Raw genomic sequence first — 13066 nt, forward strand, 5'->3', positions numbered from 1 at the left:
CATTCTATATGCCCTTTTTGTAGCTCAATAACCTCTCAAGACATACCTCTGTACTTTTTTCTTTACTATCCTTCATAGCTCATCTTAACTCACTGAAGATAGCTGCACATCTGAGCCCAAACCCACTTTAGTTGTGCTCCCTAGCCCATCGCACTGTCTGTCAATGTAACCCAGTATGCACCGCACCTCCCGAGTGTGTAAAGTGTGATGCATCCCTATTTCTGTGAAGCCCAGGTGTGATGGCTAACTGAGCCTTTTTCCATTCTAGAAATTGGGGGTTTTTTATGTTGCTTTCAGTTTTGTTTAGTTGTTTTGCTGCTTATGAACAGTGCCTCATTACTGAAGCCTACTTGCATCACATAGATCAGCCCCCATTAGATTAGGATTAGTGAATGTTTTCTATATTTTTTCATCATTTACAATCCTTTGTTGAAAATTTGTTTAAATCGATCTATCACTTTGATACAAAAGTGTCATAATTGTCATTTTGTGTCAAAAAGAGAAGTGTCATGGATTCTTCCTTGGATAGTTGGTTGTACTTTTCATTATGTATTTGGTTATTGGTTGTTATTCGAAGTGTAAAAAGAATTTTTTATTCGAAATTGAAAAGTGTCGTTTAGTCTTCCTTTCTCTTTTGAAAATAAATTGTCGAAAATGTCGCTTTGAGTAAAATATTTCAGATCTTTCTACATTTAGTTTTCCTTTTTGGCATTTTTCAATACATGCATTTGCATATGCATTTAGTTTGTGAGAGGAAAATGATTTAGGAAAATGCATTAGTGTGTGCTCTTTGCTCTTTTTTTGAAAGAATTGTAATATTCTTTCCCTAGTAGCTAGGATTTTCATTGCTCAAAATAAACAAAGATTGTTTATCATTGTAGATTGCATTTTAGGAATTTCAAAATCAACATCATGTGGTGAACCATTGAAAGGCAAACTTTAAACAAGATCAACTTTAAAATAAATTTCAATGAACCTAACAACGCTTTGGAACTTAATGCAACACATCTAGAGGTCTAGGCTAGAGACGTGTTCCGGTGTCATAAAAACTAGTAACTATCATTTTCATTGAAGGTTGGGTGATTCCTCCTCCTTGATACGACAAGTGCTAGCATGGACTTGTGCTCCCCGTACCGTCACGTATATATTAGGAGACCACAAACCAATCCCTCTGAAATTGAATCTTTTGAGTCTATACCTGACCAAAATCAATAGGTCGAGGTAACAATCGACCCAGTTCCACCTTCAGATAATTGTACCTTTCCAAAAGAGAGTGGAAATGATACTGTTCAAATACTTTTTGTTACTTTAGATTCTGACAAACTTGAGGACAATCAGATTTTTCTATCTAGACACGAGGAAAACCCTCCATTTCTTGTAACTCAAGGGGTTAATTGACTCATTTATTTGGTACTCCCTCCAAGTAGTCTAGTCACTTCCTTCTATTTGAATCAACTAGCAAGATTCCACCTTCCTTCTTATGTACCTTTCAGGATCATAGTACAAGTTTGTAAAATTATCATGTCTGGGACTATTATAGATGAAGGGGCATCATTGATTATCATTTCCTCAACTGCTTGGAGAGAACTTGGTTTTCCATAGCTTATGCCTGTTACACAGAATCTGTTAGTCTTTAACAAATGAACCAATCAACCATTAGGGATCCTTCCTAAGTTATCGATCATTTTGGGAGGGAAAATCGTTCATCTGAACCTGATGGTAGTCTCAGGGCCATTAGATTACAACTTACCCCTTGAATGTGACTATGTTTATAACATGGAAGCTATTGTTTCAACACTCTTCTGAGTGATGCATTTCCCGCATGAAGGCAAGATTGTCACCATTGACCAACTTTCATTTCCCTGTCCAAACATAGCTCCAAGTCAGTAATCATTCCTAAATGGTGCTTTTACATCAACAATATCACTTGAATCTTCATTCCATCCACCCAATCACCACGAGTAATGTAGTGAATGTAACAAAGCTTAGGGGCATGCACCCTTGTCTATTTTGGATGCACCCAATTGTAAAGATAAGTTTCTCTATAGGTTATGTGATTGGTCTATCATACCAGTCTGACAAACTATTCACCTTTATCTATTCTAGGTGAAGCCAAGGAGGTGTTTTGTCTATTCTGGATGAAACCGTCCTGCCTAACCACAAAAATTTCCATATGGTTACAGGAGACCCTCTTTTTCATCATGATGGGGGCATGCAAACCATTTTTTTGCCATTTTCAATTTGTAGTTTTGCCGTTTTTTTAATTTTTAGTTTTGTCATTTTCAAGCTTATATAAAAAATAAAAAGAACTGCAACCAAGCATAGTTTTTCATTTCAAGCTTGTGTAAAAATGAAACTGAAACCAAGAATAGTTTTTTCATTTCAAGCTTGTGAAAAAATGAAACCAAATCCAAGCATAAGTTTTTCATTTCAAGCTTGTGTAATAATGAAACTGAATCCAAGCATAGTTCCCCCATGGTTCAAGCTTGTAAAAAAATGAACCCACCCTCAAGTAATTAACCTTTATGATTGCCATTCTATCAGCCTTTTGAGCCTTGGTTATCTACCTCTCATCACCTCAATTCTTTTGGTTGATCATATGCTTCCACTTGGTTGTTCACCCTTTTTTAGGAACAATTATGATGAGTGGTCTTGTTAGCCAACCTATTCACAGAATTCACCAGTTTTGAGAAGTTCCAAGACTACCTGGAACTATTTTCTACCCTAGACACCACTCGTTCCTCAAAATCGAGTCTCCTTTAAACCCTTTTCAGACTCGTTAAATATGAAAATATTGTCGAGCAATTGGCCTTTCCAACTCATTAAAGTGCTTGGAAATGTCATGCCTCCTGTATAATTTTATAATTTTTCAGACCCGAGGGATTATCCTATGAAAACGTGCGAGAACTTGTCTTTTTTGGCTCATTAAAGTGATCATAAAAGTCATCCCTTTTGTATTATTTTATCCTTTTTTCAGAGCTAAGGGATTATTTTATGAAAAAGAACTTCTAGAGTTTTCTTTTCGTCCCTTTTCAATCTCTATAAAAATGAAAAGGACTGAGTTATCCTTGTCATTAAACTCGTTAAAACAATAGCGACAAACTTGTCCATTCTAGACAAGACCAAGTTTCACTGTTGCTAGACTCATTAAAACATAGTGACAAGTTTTCCTGAAGGGAAAATTATAGAACAAGCATATGTTACCCTCCTCAAGCTTGACAAAAATAAAGAGGTACTGGTCAGCAATGACTGGGGAAAAAGGGAAAAAAAACATGAAGAACTTATGGTAGTAGGTCGCTCTTGAACATGAAAATTTCACTCTATCACCATTATTGAGTCTGGTTGGGTATTCCATTCACCAGTCATCTCACCATTGGTCTTTCACACCATCCATCTTTTGGTGTTAATACTACCAATCCATCTCAATGTCGCTGACATGTTCAAGAGAAGTCATTCAGTTGAGAAACCACAATCTAGTAACTGCCTCATCCACTATAATACCTCCAACCTTCATTTTTTCATGACCACCATTCCTGAACCTTGTGTAGTCGGATCATTTTCACCTACAGAAATAATTTGCTTCATTTCATTTCGTAGATGTGGGATACATCAAGGCCCTCCATATTCGACTTCATAACATCTCTTCACATGGATTGACTTGTACATCAGGCGTAGATTGAACAAATTTGAAGACCCCGGATCTAGTCTCATCCATCCGGGCTATGATATATTCAGGGATATAAAAACATCAAATGTACAAAGACGTTGCACATATGGTCATCCAAACCAAGGATGATGACTCTACCTCTGAAGAATCAACAGTCTGCATCTGCAAACAACTATCTAATCTATGTACATAAAATGAATTTATAAAGTTGAGAATGGCAATACCTAACTCAACTAGATCATGAAGATTATATTATGATAATGTATTGTATTGTAACTTATGTAGGTCACCTTCCAGTTCAAAACCTTGGATCCTCATGATAAAGCATTTCATCCAACATCAAGATTAAATACAAATTCATGCTTTAGGGGGCAATTGTTATAGACATATTTGGGCACTTCAACCCCAAACTTATATGTCAATAAATTAGGGCTCTTCAACCCCTAAAAGAGTTGCTTTATACCCTAAAACAATGTGGTCATCTGATTACATCATTCCCCAAAAAGTTCCACCTGAGAAACCATCTAGAAATGGCCTAAACTGAACCATACTGACTACTCCACTAGCAAGGTGTGATGCATACTAAGTATTACACTGCCCAGGTGTGATGCATACTATTTGGGCCTTCTATAGGGTGTGATGGGTGAGGATGGACAAATGTCCGAGACAATTTGCTAGGTGGTTGCTCATGGAATCTTCTAGAAACTTCTCCTATGACACTTGCCTCTCTGAATTCGCCCAAGGATGAGTAAGAGATCCAAGATATCTCCAAGTGGAATGACACTAATCAAAACCTAGAGATGGCTCACATCCTTGCACACATCTATAAATGGATCCCTCATCTAAGAGATCCAGAGGCTGGAATATTGTGAATTGCAAGGAAGTGTTGATAGTTGTAATTGAGGAAAAGAGTGTTGTATTGTTGGTGTGATCTTGCTATTTCATGAGGTGAAGAGGGATTGATGCTAGATCAGACAACTGGGTTGTAATTCTCCCTTCTATTTAATAAAGTTCTTCAAGTTTTCTTCCATATGACTGTGCAATTGTGAATGTTGTCATTTGTGAATGCTATCATTTGTTCATTACATATCTGATTCTGTAATGTTTATGTTGTAATAGATCAAGATGCTTTGACGGTTCTTTGTTATTGTGTTTCTACAGGTACTCTCTAAGCGGATTAAATATGGGGAGGAGTTGCAGGATCTATCAAGGGGGAGAGAGATCAAGCAAGGGATTAAGCGGAAGTTCAAGGTTGGTCCCCTCATCTTTCTCTTATCTATCGCACATAGAAGAAATAATTGAATTGCTTTAAGCTGTTGTTTCTAGGGTAGCTGCCAAACTTAGAGGGCTCGTCGTTCGAAAAGACACTAGATGAATCCACCTTTCTCTTGGCCTCAACTAACATCTGATTGTATTGCTCCCACATAATCAATACTCCCACAAAATCCCAATAGTTAGGCAACCCTACTTTGACTCTCTCCTCAAACTCAGAGTTAAAGTTAGCCACATCCTTCAGCACCATGTTTAGGCTTTATTCATCTTTGGCTCTTTCCTCCTCCTTCTAGACTACTTTAGAGATCTCCATGATATCAAACACCCTATCCACCACATCTTAGCCCTCATCTTACTCAGTGGCTTCTCATTTAAAAACTAGATGAATTTCTTGGAAATCTGGGAATTCTTTTCACCTTCTCCCTTAGCAGCTAGGATGAAGAACTCATAGTCCTTGATCAAAATATTTTGCATGTCCATCAGAGTTATCTGCTCCCAATTATTTTTCATCTCTGCAATTATTTCATCCTAGACCAATTTCTTAGCTTACAGGAGGGACATATTTCCTTTTAGTTTGCATTTGAGCTCAAATATCTCTTGATTGACTACCTATAGGTTCTTATTAATAAGATATGCATTAGTCTTGGCAGTCTCAATCTACTTGTTTTTTAGTGCCAATGCTCGCTAGATTGCATCTAAGTCCTTCTACAATTTCTTCAGCTCCCCTTCCGAGAGATGGATCTCGGTGAGGGTGTTTGTAAGTTGTATTGTGGGATTCTGAGAGTTCTTAGTCAACAAAACTGCACAAATTCGAATGTCTATCCTCAATTTAGGTTCTTCTACCTACTTATTAAGAGCCACCACCTCATTTTTTATGTCTATCATCTCTTTTTCTAGGATTTCTTTATCTTCCTCCACTTGTGCAAGTTATTTGGACTACACATGTTCTTTGGCTAGCATCTTCAGCTTTTGTCTTAACTCTTGAACCTCTTCATGTGATATTTGAAGAAGGGCCTCAAATGTAGCTTTATATTCAGGATTCACCCCCAATTTCGCAATCAACTACTTGAAGTTCTCATTCTGCATATGTAGAGCTCCAGAATTAGCTCTTTCTTACTTTAATTGTTGCAACCTTCTCCAGTAGCTTCTCAACCTTGCTTATGGTAATTGCATTTCAATTAAGCTCAATGCACAACATCTCTCCAACTTGAGTGTGGAAGTTGATATTATTAGGTAGAGGGACACTTTCCAAGTCTAAAGAAACATTTAGGCCCTAAATTGGGAGCCCAATAGTAGTGCCTGTGCTAGTGGGTGATGCAGCGAGAATTTCATTTGATTTCTCAGCAAGTCCATAACATCCATAAGTTTGGTCTGGTATGGTACTGAATAGGGTGTCATTTGCTGTTACATATCCTCCCTTATTTTCTTATTCCTTTCTTCAATGGATTTTCGAATAGGCCAACTAAGCTCAGTTATATTTTCACTTCCTTCTAAACTTAGAATGTCTACCTCTAATGATGACGAGTTTGCAGCTTGCAGTGGGTCTTCCAAAGTCACCTGGAAGCCTAGTTGGTTTGGTTTTGTCTCTACCAAACTATTATTGATTTCTTCCTCTTCCATATCTTAGGTCTTGGTCCTTTTTCTGGTGTGTACTTATTCCATTTCTACATCACTTGTCTCCAAAATTCCTTTTCTGAGTCTTGTCCTTTGTTGTTGGAGTTTGATCTCCATATGTATGTTAATAGGCCATGCATAAACATTAGCCTTCCATTCAAGCATATGCCTACATTTGTGCTCATGGGTTGAAGCCTTTATTCTTTCTCTTTTTCCTTGCAATGATGTTGGGTGCAGGAATTTAAATTAAGCAAACTCCTCAACACTTAATTGTCAACCAGAGGGTTTCGTAAACTTGGAGATGAAGCATAGGCAATGCCAGAAATGGTATGAACTTTTCCTATCTTTAATCCTACTTATTAAAGGAAATGCTTTACAGAATCATACAAAAAAAAATCGAAAAGGTAATTGACACCAAAGAAACTCTACTGCTGGAATGTAAAAGAAAATTTGCATGTAAATCAAGTAAAGAAATTCCACACAACAAAAAGAATCTTAAATGTTGTAATGAAATTCTATGTCCATCTTCAGATGGATGGCTAATAGTCTGACAAGTGGGCCCTTGCAGAATTATGTCTTCCTTCTGATCTTCCTTCCACACAAACAACTTGTCCTTGCACTATTACAATTTGCTTGCACTAGTGTAGGTACAATATCTTTGTGCAAAAGTATATGTGACCTTCCTTACTAAACATTTATGTCTTAGTGAAGGTGCACTAAGCCTAAGGGCTTAGAGCACTCTGTTTCTATGACAAGAGACCAATTCTTTCACCAAAGAAAAGCTTCCTTCACCTAGTTTCCAAATTACTTTCGAAAAGGCTAAAAGATGTGCTGGAAAATAATTGCAACTATAAATGAAATTCTAAAGTAAAATATCTATTAAAATGGAAATGCTTCAATTCATTAAACCTTTCAAAAGGAAATAAACTTCATGAAATAAAAGAACTTCAAAAGAATAAAAAAGAAGTCTAAGTGTTTTGTATGTGTTAACTAAATTTAGTAATCCATTCAATGATGCTTATGTTTTTTGCAAGTATAATATGTTTATGATGATTTTATGCAACTTCTTCCACAGTACACAAAAGTCATCAATATAGTTGTAATCGACATACATGAGGCTTATGGAATGCTGCTTAGCAGGGATTGGTCAGCAAAACTGAATGGATACTTCTTAACTAATTGATCCCATATCTTGCTTCCTCAGAAGGGAAAAAGTTATATCCTGAGAGTTGATAGGGAAATATACATGAAGTATGTAGTGATGGAGCTAAATGGTCCCAATGAACCTGTAATGTTTACCAACTCTATCCTTGGGAATTATAGTTTCAATGTTTGTGCCACAGAGACCTGTTTTGGAGAATTCCATGCAGAAATAATTGAAGAAACTGTAATAAACACACAGTTGGAATCTCTCCCCTGTAATCCAACTTATGAACCACCTTGTAATATAGTAGATGATAGAACTAGTTTTGTTGGAAGCAATTGAATTGATGTAGCACTAGACTCTATATTTTGGACACTCTATTTTGATGGCTCTAACTGCCTTGAAGGTGCAGGTGCTAGGAGCATTCTCATTGATCCAAAAGGAACCAACATCTGATGGCCAGTCGGTTGGAATTCATGTGCACTAACAACATGGCAGAATATGAAGGCTTGTTGTAGGGCCTGAAGAAAGCCATTGATATGAAGGTGAAAAATCATAAAGTTTTTGGTGACTCACAGATAATCATGGATCAAGTAAGGAAAAGGATACACTGTAATTTTCCCCACCTGGTAAGGTACTTGTCGTGGCGGAAAAATTCGTTTGTGCGGACACAACTGACCTCCCTAGGAGTCTAAACTCTCTAGCGACAAACAAGACAAAATGGAGTGATCTTTCTCTAAATATACCTTTTAAAACATGAAAACTACAAGTGTTTAGGCTTACCTTATTCCAAAACGCGGTTGTTGTAGTCCGTCCTTGCCGATCCGGATGAGCTCCTCCTTCAAGTCAATTCCTGCAACCACAAACAATCAAACAATTACCAAGCACTTGCATTTCATATAATAAAAAATATATTCAACATGCAGACCAAGGAACACATGAAATAACTCATTAACACAAGCTATTGAGAAAAATAAACCAGTTTGTATTAATAACGAAACAAAGAAACTCTTACAACCTGGCCTTGGTGTTGTGCAAGTTCCTCCCAGGGTCCATCAAGGGTTTTCCTCTACTTTGACAAAGCTCACCCACTTCCAAGTAGAATCAAGCAAAGACAATCTCTCCTCACAAGGTTCTAAATGGGAGTCCTAATCCCTGCAGCATTTACCCAAAGAAAATGTATAGCTCCAACCTCCCCTCCCTCTGGCTCAATGCCTTTATTTATAGTGTTGTAAAGAGGTTATTCAGGTCCACCATCAATGGGATAATCCCCCTCTTTGGGTGGGATAGCTCCCTTATTGATGGGATAAGTTCCTCCTTAATAGGGATACATGAACCAACTGGAGGCGCATCCATCTCATCAAACCGACCTCTAGAAAGTTCTAGAAGTAACCACAAGTAACTTTTTTAAGATGAAACTTGCGCATTTTGCCTTTTACAGAAGGACGCACCTGTCCCTTAACATACAGAGCGTCCAAGGACGCAGCTTTTGTGAACATTGTGAGCGTCCCCGCAGGTAAGGCTAGAGAGAACCTGCGACCCCGGAGATAAACACATTTTTTACAAGACTTTCTCTCTTCTTTGAGTTTGAGATGGATATCAGAGGCATAAGACTTGCCTAAGAGGGTAGCATGACTGTTGATTGAGCCATACTAACTGTAAATAGTCATGGTGACATTTTTTAGTGTAACAGATTGCCCCCTAAAGTGCGAAGCCTGGAATAGATTAGGGTTTTGTAATTCTAGGAAGGGTGAAGCGCTTTATCATTTCAAGGATTGTCTTGTGGATGACCTGGTTGGAACCTACAATTTTCAACACAAAATACATGTATAAGATTATATCATCACTGAGGTAGGCATTCCCATACTCAGATTCAAAACTTTAACTAATGGACTAACTATTCTGATACAGGAATGATCTTGCAGTACATCATTTTTATAGACTTTTGTAGACACAGTATGGATGCAGCCATCTGTTTATGATTAGTCTACATAGATAATGAATACAAAACTCCTCGCAGCCTGGATGGTAGAAACTAGATCCAGGGTCTTCACTTCTACTTCCCAAATTGGTACGATTCTAGCCATGTGATTTAAATGATTTGATGTCAAACATGTTAGAAACCACTTGATTACCAGTCGATGATGTAAACTGTTAACAAGCGTGAGAGAGACCACCAGTAATGTCAATGGTTCTCAAAGTACCAAGCACAACCCGTGAAATGTGAATAGATGTTTTGATGTCGAACACTTCACGGAATCCTTTGATCGAAAGTCAATGATGTAAACTGACGTCAAAGGCGAGAAACCTGCCATTGATGCATGCAGACTTCAAGGTACTGTCAATTCCTAAGTCATCTTTCTAGATAATGTGTCGATGTCGATAGAAAGCGACCCGTTGCAGGCAAGCCCGCAACACGAAATCATTGTTCAAGTTGAAGAAATGTTGCTGTAAGGACTGACTCAGGGATGGTCAAATGGATGACAAGTATTTTGCAGATGAAAGTTTTGCTTACAGACCTCTTGAACACATAACGACATGACAGATGGCTTGGTGATGAATAACTCAAAGTTAATCCCCGGAACCCGGTTAAAGACTTTCAAAGTGGTTTGGTCAACTGTGAGGTAAAAGATTTCCCAACCCAGGTGAATGAGAAGTGTCGTGTTCAAGAGTGGTAATAAAGTTTATTTTGAGACAAAAGGTAACAAACAGGTTCATTCTTCTCTCTTTTCCCCCACCATTTCTGGCAAGTACCTCTTTATTTTTAACAAGCTTGAGGAGGATAACATATGCTTGATTATAAGCTCATCCTTCGGACGAGTCCAACCTAGTTTAAATTCGAACCCTAGGAAGGAGTGGTTCGTTCCTGTTTGTAATTGAACAGGTCCTCTACTGTAAAAGTTTAACGAGCCCAGTATAGGAGAAACTCGGCGTTTTTCAATTTTAGAGAGTCTGAAAAAACTAAAGGAGACTCCAAGTTGAACTTTTTCGTAGATTTGTGTCCCTCAAGCCCGAAAAGGTATAAAATAATACCTGGGGGAACCGCTTGATCTTGCGACCAAGGAGTACTTTCATAATTAGTGCCACTGACCTGAAAAGTAAAAAGGGATCAAGGACACGTCGTTTTATTTCCGTATCGAGTTTGAAACGACAAAAACCCGACAATCTTTTCCTGATTTTACGGTCAGAAAAGAGCTATAAGGGGACCGTCTTTTAATTCCGTTTTAACGAGTGTAAAAGAAACGCTCGGCGATCTTTTCATGTTTTAGGAGTCAGAAAAGGGCTTAAAAGATGACTCTGGGGTTTCACTTTTTCGTAAGTTTTAACGAGTTCGAAAAAGGGATAAAAATGTACTCATGGTTTTCACTTTTTCGTAAGTTTTAATGAGTTCGAAAAAATGATAAAAATATACTCATATGGCCGACTTTCAATTTAATTTACGAGCAGGAAAAGATGGAAAGAACTCGGCATTTTCATTTGTTTTACGAGAATGAAAGATAGCAAAATAATCTCGAGATTTTCATGAGTTTAACGAGTCTTGAAAATAACTGAAATTGACTCGAGATAGGTTTCATTTTTACAAAAGCTTGAAACAGAGAAAAACTATGCTTCATGCCCCCTAAGCGTAACTGCTAGATCGCATGCCCCCCCAGCTTCATTTCATTCAACCAGTAGGATGAAATGAAGGTTCAAGTACGAGATCATTTGAAAGACTTGACCTAAAACTGTAAGAAAATTATGCAAAACACCGAAACAACTAACCTAAATATACAACTTAACATTTACGAGATCTAGTCAATCTCTCGACTCAAGTAGAGGAGGATTTGTTTCATTTTTTAACGAGCTTGACACAGGAAAAGAACTATGCTCGGATTCGGTTTCATGTTTACACAAGCTTGAAACGAAAAACTATGCTTGTTACAAGTTCGCATGCCCCCAGCATAATGACGCAAAACTAGGTACATGCCCCCCAAGCTTCATTGCATTCAATGAAGTGGATGGAATGACGCTTTACTTTCAAGATCTTGGAAAGACTCGTGGGAGTTGTTTCATTTTTTAATGAGCTTGACACAAGACAAGGAACTATGCTCATAACTACTTTCTACAATCTGCCTAACAAAAAACTATACTCTAAAAAACCTTGATTCATTTTTTAACGAGCTTGACACAAGACAAGGAACTGTGCTCTAAAATCCTTGATTCATTTTTTAATGAGCTCGACACAAGACAAGGAACTATGCTCATGACTACTCTCTACAATCTACCTACTTAACCTGCCCTTGTTTCATTTTTTAACGAGCTTGACACAAGACAAGGAACTATGCTCAAAAAGTTCGCATGCCCCCAGCATAATGATGCGAAATGAGGTACATGCCCCCCAGGCTTCATTGCATTCAACCGGCTGGATGAAATGAAGGTTTACTTTCAATATTTAACTTGAAAAGGGAGTTGTTTCATTTTTAAAGAGGTTGACACAAGAAAAGAACTATCCTCATACCTGATTCATTTTTTAACGAGGTTGACTCAGTAACAGGAACTATCCTCAAACCTGATTCATTTTTTAATGAGGTTGACTCAGTAACAGGAACTTTCCTCGCACCATCCAGTTTCATTTTTTAACGAGGTTGAGAGAGGAACAAACTATCCTCGTTCCTTGTTTCATTTTTTAACGAGGTTGGCACAGGAAAAGGATCTGTCCTCGCTAATCCTACTTTCCTATATAACCTACTATCTACCTGATTCATTTTTTAATGAGGTTGACTCAGTAACAGGAACTTTCCTCATAACATCCAATTTCATTTTTTAACGAGGTTGAGAGAGGAACAAACTATCCTCGTACACACTGATTCATTTTTTAACGAGGTTGACACAGTAAAAGGAACTGTCCTCACTACATCCAGTTTCATTTTTTAATGAGGTTGAGACGGGAACAAACTATCCTCATACTAACCTGTTTCATTTTTTAACGAGGTTGATACAGGAAAAAACTATCCTCGTACACACTGATTCATTTTTTAACGAGGTTGACACAATAAAAGGAACTCTCCTCGTAGCATCCATTTTCATTTTTTAACGAGGTTGAGATAGGAACAAACTATCCTCGTACACACTGATTCATTTTTTAACGAGGTTGACACAGTAAAAGGAACTTTCCTCACTACATCCAGTTTCATTTTTTAATGAGGTTGAGACGGGAACAAACTATCCTCATACTAACCTGTTTCATTTTTTAACGAGGTTGATACAGGAAAAAACTATCCTCGTTACAGCCTATTTCATTTTTTAACGATGTTCATACAGGAAAAAACTATCCTCGTACTCACTGATTCATTTTTTAACGAGGTCGATACAGTAAAAGGAACCTTCCT

Source organism: Pinus tabuliformis, chromosome 8, assembly GCF_031772625.1.
Source record: "Pinus tabuliformis cultivar Carrire ecotype Pingquan chromosome 8, CPIR1, whole genome shotgun sequence".
NCBI lineage: Eukaryota > Viridiplantae > Streptophyta > Pinopsida > Pinales > Pinaceae > Pinus > Pinus tabuliformis.